An 8,210-nucleotide genomic window follows, 5' to 3' on the forward strand; every position below is an offset into this window, starting at 1 on the left:
CACCATACTTGTCCACCTTTTCTTTTCTTTTCTTTTCTTTTCTTTTCTTTTCTTTTCTTTTCTTTTCTTTTCCTCTAACATTAGTGTTCCCTCTTTCAATCAATCTACTTGTTTAATTTTTATTAATTTTTAATTTATTTTATTTATTTTGTTTTATTTTGTGTTCACTCTGTGTGTGTGTGTGTGTGTGTGTGTGTGTGTGTGTATGTTTATGTGGTTTATGAGGACACAAATTTGTATAATGACATGGGTATGACAGAGGTATTATAATATGAAGGTGGTTTATGAGGACACTGCCTATGTCCCCGTAATTCAAAAGGCTTAAAAAACATACTAAATGGTGTTTTTTTGAAAATCTGAAAATGCACAAGGTTTCCTGTGAGGGGTAATTTTAGGTGTAGGATTGGTGTAGGGCAATAGCACACACAGTTTGTTCAGTATAAAAACCATTACGCCTATGGAGAGTCCCCATAAATAATAAACCACAAAAACCAACATGCGTGTGTGTGTGTGTGTGTGTGTGTGTGGGGGGGGGGGGGGGGGGGGGGGGGGGGTATATCGATGTGGGAGAAGTGGATTGGGTGAGAGGTAGTTGATGTGAGGGGTGTGGATGGGTGTAGAGGAGGGTGTATGAGTGTGGGTTGGGTGAGAAAAGTGTGGTGGCAAGAGTTTGTGGGATGTTGGTGTATTGCTATGGGAGGTTTGGGTGAGTGGATGTCGATGAGGAAGAGTGGGTGTGTGTATAGCAGTCTAGGGTGGGGGGATTGTAGATGTAGGTGTGTCACAGTGCAGCTCTTTTCATATAGTGATGCTGTTTCTGTGTGACTGTCAGTCTGTTCTCTCCCCTCACTCACCCCCAAACCCCACTCCAACACATACAACCTACACTTTCAGATCTTTCAGACTGCTACTGTCAGTCATGCTTTTGAGAATTGTATGTAACAGTAAGTGGGAAACCTAGTTTTGAACAATGGAAGTAGTTGACTTGGGATTACTTTAGCCTGGACATTTGCCAGGAGTCGACAACAACACGTCTTGCCTTAACTTTAAAATTGTCGGAACAGAGAAAAGATGTTAATGAAAAACAAATGTGAGTTTACATTCTCTATAACAAGTAGTGTTTAATTATTTTACAAACATCACACAATTGAATTCCATCCTTGGAAATAACTGAAGTATATTTAAAATAGTACAAAGTGTTACAGAAAACTAAGAAAATGATATTCTGTACATATTAAACGTCCTCAATCAGTCCTCAATGACTCACACATTCCAGAAGTTATATATGCGTTATGCATTTCTTGTCAAAGATATTGTAAAAATTAAATTTTAGTATATTTTAATTACTGATGACACTAAAATTGTTATATATTATATAAATACCAAATTATATTTGGTCATACAACTATGGTGAATGTATTTCATCAGACAATAATTTAATCTGATTTAAGTCAGGGCATGCTACAGATTTATACTGTATTTTATGCTATAATTTATTTGTGAAACCAGTTTTATAATTTTGTTTTAGACTCCTCTCAGATATATTATATCATTAGCAACTAGAATAATTTAAGATGTACCATCTAGCATGCTTGACTATGATACTAAACTACCCTTGAATTTAACCTTGTCAGAAAGTGGAACAATCTAATTAATTTGTAATTAGGTAAAATAGACACCAGCTTGGCCAGGTTCGGAGGCCAGCTTAGACAGACTGGGAGACCAGCTAAAACCAGCCTGACCAGGCTGGGAGACCAGCTAAAACCAGGCTGGCCAGGATGGGAGACCAGCTAAAACCAGCCTGACCAGGCTGGGAGACCAGCTAAAACCAGCCTGGCCAGGATGGGAGACCAGCTAAAACCAGCCTGACCAGGCTGGGAGACCAGCTAAAACCAGCCTGGCCAGGATGGGAGACCAGCCTGACCAGGCTGGGAGACCAGCTAAAACCAGCCTGGCCAGGATGGGAGACCAGCTAAAACCAGCCTGACCAGGCTGGGAGACCAGCTAAAACCAGCCTGGCCAGGATGGGAGACCAGCCTGACCAGGCTGGGAGACCAGCTAAAACCAGCCTGGCCAGCCTGACCAGGCTGGGAGACCAGCTAAAACCAGCCTGGCCAGCCTAGACAGGCTGGGAGACCAGTTAAAACCAGCCTGACCAGGCTGGAAGGCCAGCTGACCAACCAGCTAAAACCAGCCTGACCAGCCTAGACAGGCTGGGAGACCAGCTAAAACCAGCCTGACCAGGCAGGAAGGCCAGCTGACCAACCAGCTAAAACCAGCCTGACCAGCCTAGACAGGCTGGGAGACCAGCTAAAACCAGCCTGACCAGGCTGGAAGGCCAGCTGACCAACCAGCTAAAACCAGCCTGACCAGCCTAGACAGGCTGGGAGACCAGCTAAAACCAGCCTGACCAGGCTGGAAGGCCAGCTGACCAACCAGCTAAAACCAGCCTGACCAGCCTGGCCAGGCTGGGAGACCAGCTAAAACCAGCTATTTCCAGCTTAAACCAGCTAAAACCAGCCAACCATCTTAGGCTGGTTTAAGCTGGTTTTTTCAGCAGGGGCACTAGGGCAAATAACCTTAGCAGTTCTTTTAATAAAAGAAATCCCGGCCATTATTTACATTCTACAGCATTCTTGACAACTTATTGAACACTTTAATCTGTTTAGCAATCAATGTCCTGATTGTTTACATATTAACCATCATAACTTCTCAGTAGGTGATGGTGCACCTGAAATCAGTACAGTTCAATGCTGCTTTAAAGCCTCCTGACCAATGAATGAACACTTTTTTTCAAATGAGTCAGTTTTATTGACATGAAAGTTAGCTAAGTTTACTATCTAGTAACCTGTCAATGCAGTGCGTCACGCTACATTTATGATTAACACGGTGTAAATAAAATAATATTATCATTTTATAATTTCTTATCTTATCATTGGCTTATTCATACATTCTGTTCTGGATTATTTTATGTAGCTGAACACAACAAAGAACAAGAAAGAAGCGTAACTGTTACCTGTCCACAAGTAGGCTATAACTACTCAACATCTTGTAAACTGTGTAGTAAAAGGAAAATAAAACCAAATTCGGCCCAGGTTTTTAGTCAAGCGATAGCCAGTAACGTTATTCACTTGGCGCAGGAGTAAGTTACGTTTAATACCAAACAGCTACGTATATATTTTACAGCATACCAATTCTTTAATAATTTATTTGAATTATAAATTAATTATGTTTTCATTAATCTTTTTTTATTATTACATTACAAAAACAAACGCATGCTGCGCATACCGTTATCACGTTATTACAGCGCCATCTATCTGTTTGGCGGCAGCAGCATTGAGTGAAGTGACAATAGTCAGTGGCCACTTATTTAGAACATGTCTAAAATAAGTGGGCTTACCTGTGTTCAATCATGCCAGGCCTCTATACCACCACAAGATGGTCATGACTCCTGTATATGTCTTGGCATAGAGCATGCCTGGAAAGGCTGTGAGCAGCCAGAAGATTGCATGAATTGCTTTATTCTCCCAGCTCATGCAAGAGAGGCACGTTAGCAGTTTTTTAAGCGCAAACTCATGAGTTCTTCCACCAGCACTCCTCCTTTTTTTTTTTTTTTTTTTGAGTTTAGGATGAAGTCAAGTACTTCCAAAAGAGATGAGTTTTCAGTTGTTGCTTGAAGATTGATAGGGATCCAGCATTCCGGATAGGGTGGGAAGATTATTCCACCAGCCAGGAATGGTGAACGAGAATGTTCTGGAGAGTGATTCTGAGCCTCTCTGTGATGTACCACAAGGTGTCGCTCACTAGCAGATCTCAGACTTCTGGAGGGGATGTAGGTTCGGATGTAGTAGTCCAGTCTAGAAACGACAAGGGCCTGGACAAGAAGTTGTGCAACATGCTTTGTCAGAAAGGGCCTGATCTTTCTGATGTTGTGTAGTGCAAATCTGCAGGATCGAGCAGTCTTTGCAATGTGCTCTTTGAAGGTCAGCTGGTCATCAAATATTACACCAAGATTTCTGACCGAAGTTGATGGGGTAATCATTGATGAGCCTAACTGAATCGTGAAGTCATGCTGTAGAGTCGGAGTGGCAGGGAAGACAAGAAGTTCCGTCTTTGCCAGGTTGAGCTGTAGGTGATGTTCTTTCATCCATGCTGAGATGTCCGCCAGGCAGCCTGAGATCCGTGCAGCTACCGTTGGGTCATCTGGTTGAAAAGAGAGATAGAGCTATGTGTCATCGGCATAGCAGTGATAGGAGAAGCCATGAGCATGTATGATGGGACCCAGCGATGTAGTGTATGTGGAGAAGAGGAGGGGTCCAAGAACCGATCCCTGAGGAACTCCAGTAGTGACCAGTTGATGTGGTTTGGATACCTCCCCAGGCAACCCTGAAAGATCTACCGGTGAGATAGGATTCAAACCAGTGAAGTGGAATCCCAGTGATGCCCAGTGATGAGAGGGTAGACAGGAGAATCTGATGATTGACAGTGTCAAAAGCAGCAGAAAGATCCAGCAGAATGAGGACTGATGACTTGGAATCTGCCTTTGCAATTCGCAGGGCTTCAGTGACTGAGAGTAGTGCAGTCTCTGTTGAATGGCCATTCCTGAAACCTGACTGTTTAGCATCCAGTTTGTTGTACTGTGAAAGAAACCGTGAGAGCTGGTTGAAGACAACTCGTTCGAGTGTTTTCCCTACGAATGGAAGGAGAGAGACAGGTCTGTAGTTTTCTAAAAGAGAAGTGTTTAATGTAGGTTTTTTTTTATGTAGACAGGATGTGGCTGCTACAGTTGCTGCTTTAGCTCTACACCTACAACAGTCCAACATGATAATCCCTACTCTAGCCCAGGGTTATCAGCACCAGATATGTCTGAAGCTGGTTATGAGTCTTGTACTGCTTTAACTGATGTACTAGAGGTTAATGCCCCCCTAGACTATTCTTTCTTTTCTGAGACTGTGTCTGAACAAAGTGTTGATCAGCTAGGGGATGAAGAAGACGAGTCAGAGGATCTGGCCCCTCAGTCACATGACTCCAATCCATTGAGAGCTCTGATGGAGAGGGCAGTTGAAGCTTTAAATATTCTGTTGGTCTCTGAAGCACCGACTGCTTCGTCTCGATTTGATGTGGCCAGTGTCTCCTCACAATCCAGGCCGTTTTTCTCTCCCCTCCTACCTGATTTTGAGAGAGAGGTTGTGGCTCAGTGGGAACATCCTTCCAAACCTCCACCATTTCCAAAAGAGTTTAAAATGTTTACAGCTGTCCAAAATGCTGAAAAAATCGGATGTCAATTGACCAACCGATTGCAGCAGTGATATCACCCTCTAAGTCACTTATTGGACGTTCAGAAGGACTAAGTAAGAACTGCAGAGCCATGGATAGAATTCTATATCTGCTTCATGGAGAAGTTGCTAAAACAGCTTGCCTGGCTAACACGGGGGCTATTCTTCAGCTGTATCTTAACCTTCTGCTGCAAAGCCTCAATGAATCTTTGAGTCCAGAGAAGGTAGCTGAATTACAGCTTGTTTCTTCTACCTTGTTGAGAGTTTCGAAAGGACAAGCAACCCCAGTAGGAAGGTCGACAGCTCGGTTGTGGACAGCAAGACGGCATCTGTGGCTCTATCAGTCCAGACTGCCCCCAGCGGATTGCACGTCTTTGCTAGGGCTTCCTGTGGTACCTTCAGCAATGTTTGGACCTGGTGCTGTCGAGATGCTGCAGCAAGCTCGTGATGCTCAAGCTTGTGCGCGAGAGATGAGGGGATTTCTCCACAAATTTGGGCAAATTCCAGCAGCTGCTGGGAAAAACTGGTCAAGATATCGTAAAAAAGGCCAAAAATCATCTGGAAGGCGAGATGCTGTAGATGCAAGAGATCTGAGATTTCAGATGGACGGCACTAGACGACACCAGGGTCGTAGGCAACCTAGACATGAGATGCAGTCAACAGCTGCTCCCCGTAAACGGCTGGGGAATGAGCCTCCTTCTCATTCCTGAGGATTCCCAGAACTCACTGTGCTTCCTCCTTCCTTCAGCCCATGTAGCAGCCTGGAAAGGCATCACAAACAATCCTTGGGTCATCACATCAATGATTCAGGGCTATCGGCTTCAGTTTAGAACCAGACCTCCTCTTTCAAGAGTTCTGACAATGTCCTCAACGTCCAGTCATTCGGAAGAACAAGCCTTGTTAGAGGAAATCAAAACCCTTTGGAGAAAAAAAAAGCCATACTGGAATTAAGGTTGGACGAAGCAGAGACCGGGTTCTGCTCCCGTTACTTTTTAGTGCCAAAGAAAAATGGCACTTTTCGACCCATCTTGGACCTCAGAGGTCTGAACAAGTTTTTAAAACCTCTAAGATTCAAGATGTTAACTATTCCAAGAGTGAAACAGGCTGTACGTCAGGGGGACTGGTTAGCATGCATAGACCTGAAAGATGCCTACTTCCAGATTCCAATCTGGGAGGGACACAGGCGGTTTCTTCGTTTCACGTTCAATGGCGGGGTGTTTCAGTTCCGCGTCTTACCCTTTGGTCTGTCTCTTGCTCCCCGCACCTTCACACGGTACATGGATGCAGCACTAGCTCCTCTCCGACATCAAGATGTGAGAATACTGAATTATTTGGATGATTGGCTGGTGTGTGCACAGTCAGAGAAGATATGTCGGCAGCATGTAGAGCTGGTCATCAATCACATTCAGTCCTTAGGACTCCAAATGAACAGGGAGAAAACCAGCTCATTCCTTCTCAGACAGCCCAGTTTCTGGGGATGAACCTGGACTCTCTGAGCATGAAAGTTTCTTTGACGATAGAGCACCATCAGGCTCTTGTGGACTGTCTCTCCCTTTTTCGGTCTGGCCAGAAAGTTCAGTGGAGGACCTGCCTCAGGCTACTAGGTCTCATGGCCGCGGCTGCTCAGATAATCCCTCTGGGGCTCCTTTTTATGCGTCCAGTACAGAGGTATCTACTAAGGTCTGGCCACTGTCAACAGACAGATTTGATGTGCGAGATACCTGTCACAAGAGGACTTCTGAGAGCCCTCCGCTGGTGGATCGAGCCAACCAGTACCATGAAAGGTTCTCGGCTGGGACCTGTTCTGCAGAGGCAACTGATCTCAACAGATGCCTCCATGAGAGGTTGGGGAGCGGTGCTCAATGGTACATGGGTCAGAGGCCTTTGGGAACCACCCTGTACGTCTCAGCACATCAATGTGTTGGAATTGAGGGCCATTCATTTAGCTCTGGGCTACTTCCTACCTCACCTGGTAGATCGCCACATCCTAGTGAGGACAGACAACGTGGTAGCAGCATCATACGTGAACAGACAGGGGGGACTGACATCCCCTCTACAAGGTGGCTCACAACCTTCTCACTGGGGCACAACCTCATATCCTCTCACTAAAGGCAGTGCATCTTCCAGGATTGCAGAATCAAGCAGCCGATATGCTGTCAAGAGGGGGTCCTTGGCCAGGAGCGTGGCGTCTCCACCCAGATGTGGTGAAAATCATCTGGGATCATTTTGGGATGGCAGGCGTAGATCTTTTCGCCTCTTGGGAGTCAACTCATTGCCCTCTCTTTTTCTCACTAGAGAAGATGCAGGCACCTCTGGGGTATGATACATTGGCACAAGAGTGGCCTCAGGGTCTCCTGTATGCCCCCCCCCCCCCCCCTCGGACTACTTCCTCCTTTACTGCAGAGGATACAGACAGAGTTAGTGGAAGTGATCCTTGTTGCTCCATTGTGGCCCCACATGCCCTGATTCTCAGACATTCAATCTCTCCTGGTAGGCCCTCCCCTGGAGCTTCCACACAGACGAGATCTTCTGTCACAGGCTCAGGGAACACTGCTCCACCCATTTCCTCAGGGACTGAAGCTGTGGGCTTGGCCCCTGAGAGGGCCCAGCTGTTTCAGAGTCTGTAGTGCACACTTTACAAAGTGCCAGGGCACCATCAACAAGGACATTATATTCTTATAGATGGCATGTATTTTCTTCCTGGTGTACTTCTCATCATTTTGACCCAATGACATGTTCAATTCCTGACATTCTGGAGTTTCTGCAGGAACATTTGGATTCAGGGAAATCGCCTACTACTTTTAGAGGATTCGTTGCTGCTATTTCTGCAGCTCGAGGGAGTAGATTGAGTCTTTCTCCTCATGATGGCAGGCTGTTAGGCCAGTTTCTTAAAGGTGCTCAACGCCTTAAGGCGCGAAGGTCTGAGTCATTGCC

This window comes from Barbus barbus, assembly GCF_936440315.1.
Source record: "Barbus barbus genome assembly, chromosome: 2".
Lineage (NCBI taxonomy): Eukaryota > Metazoa > Chordata > Actinopteri > Cypriniformes > Cyprinidae > Barbus > Barbus barbus.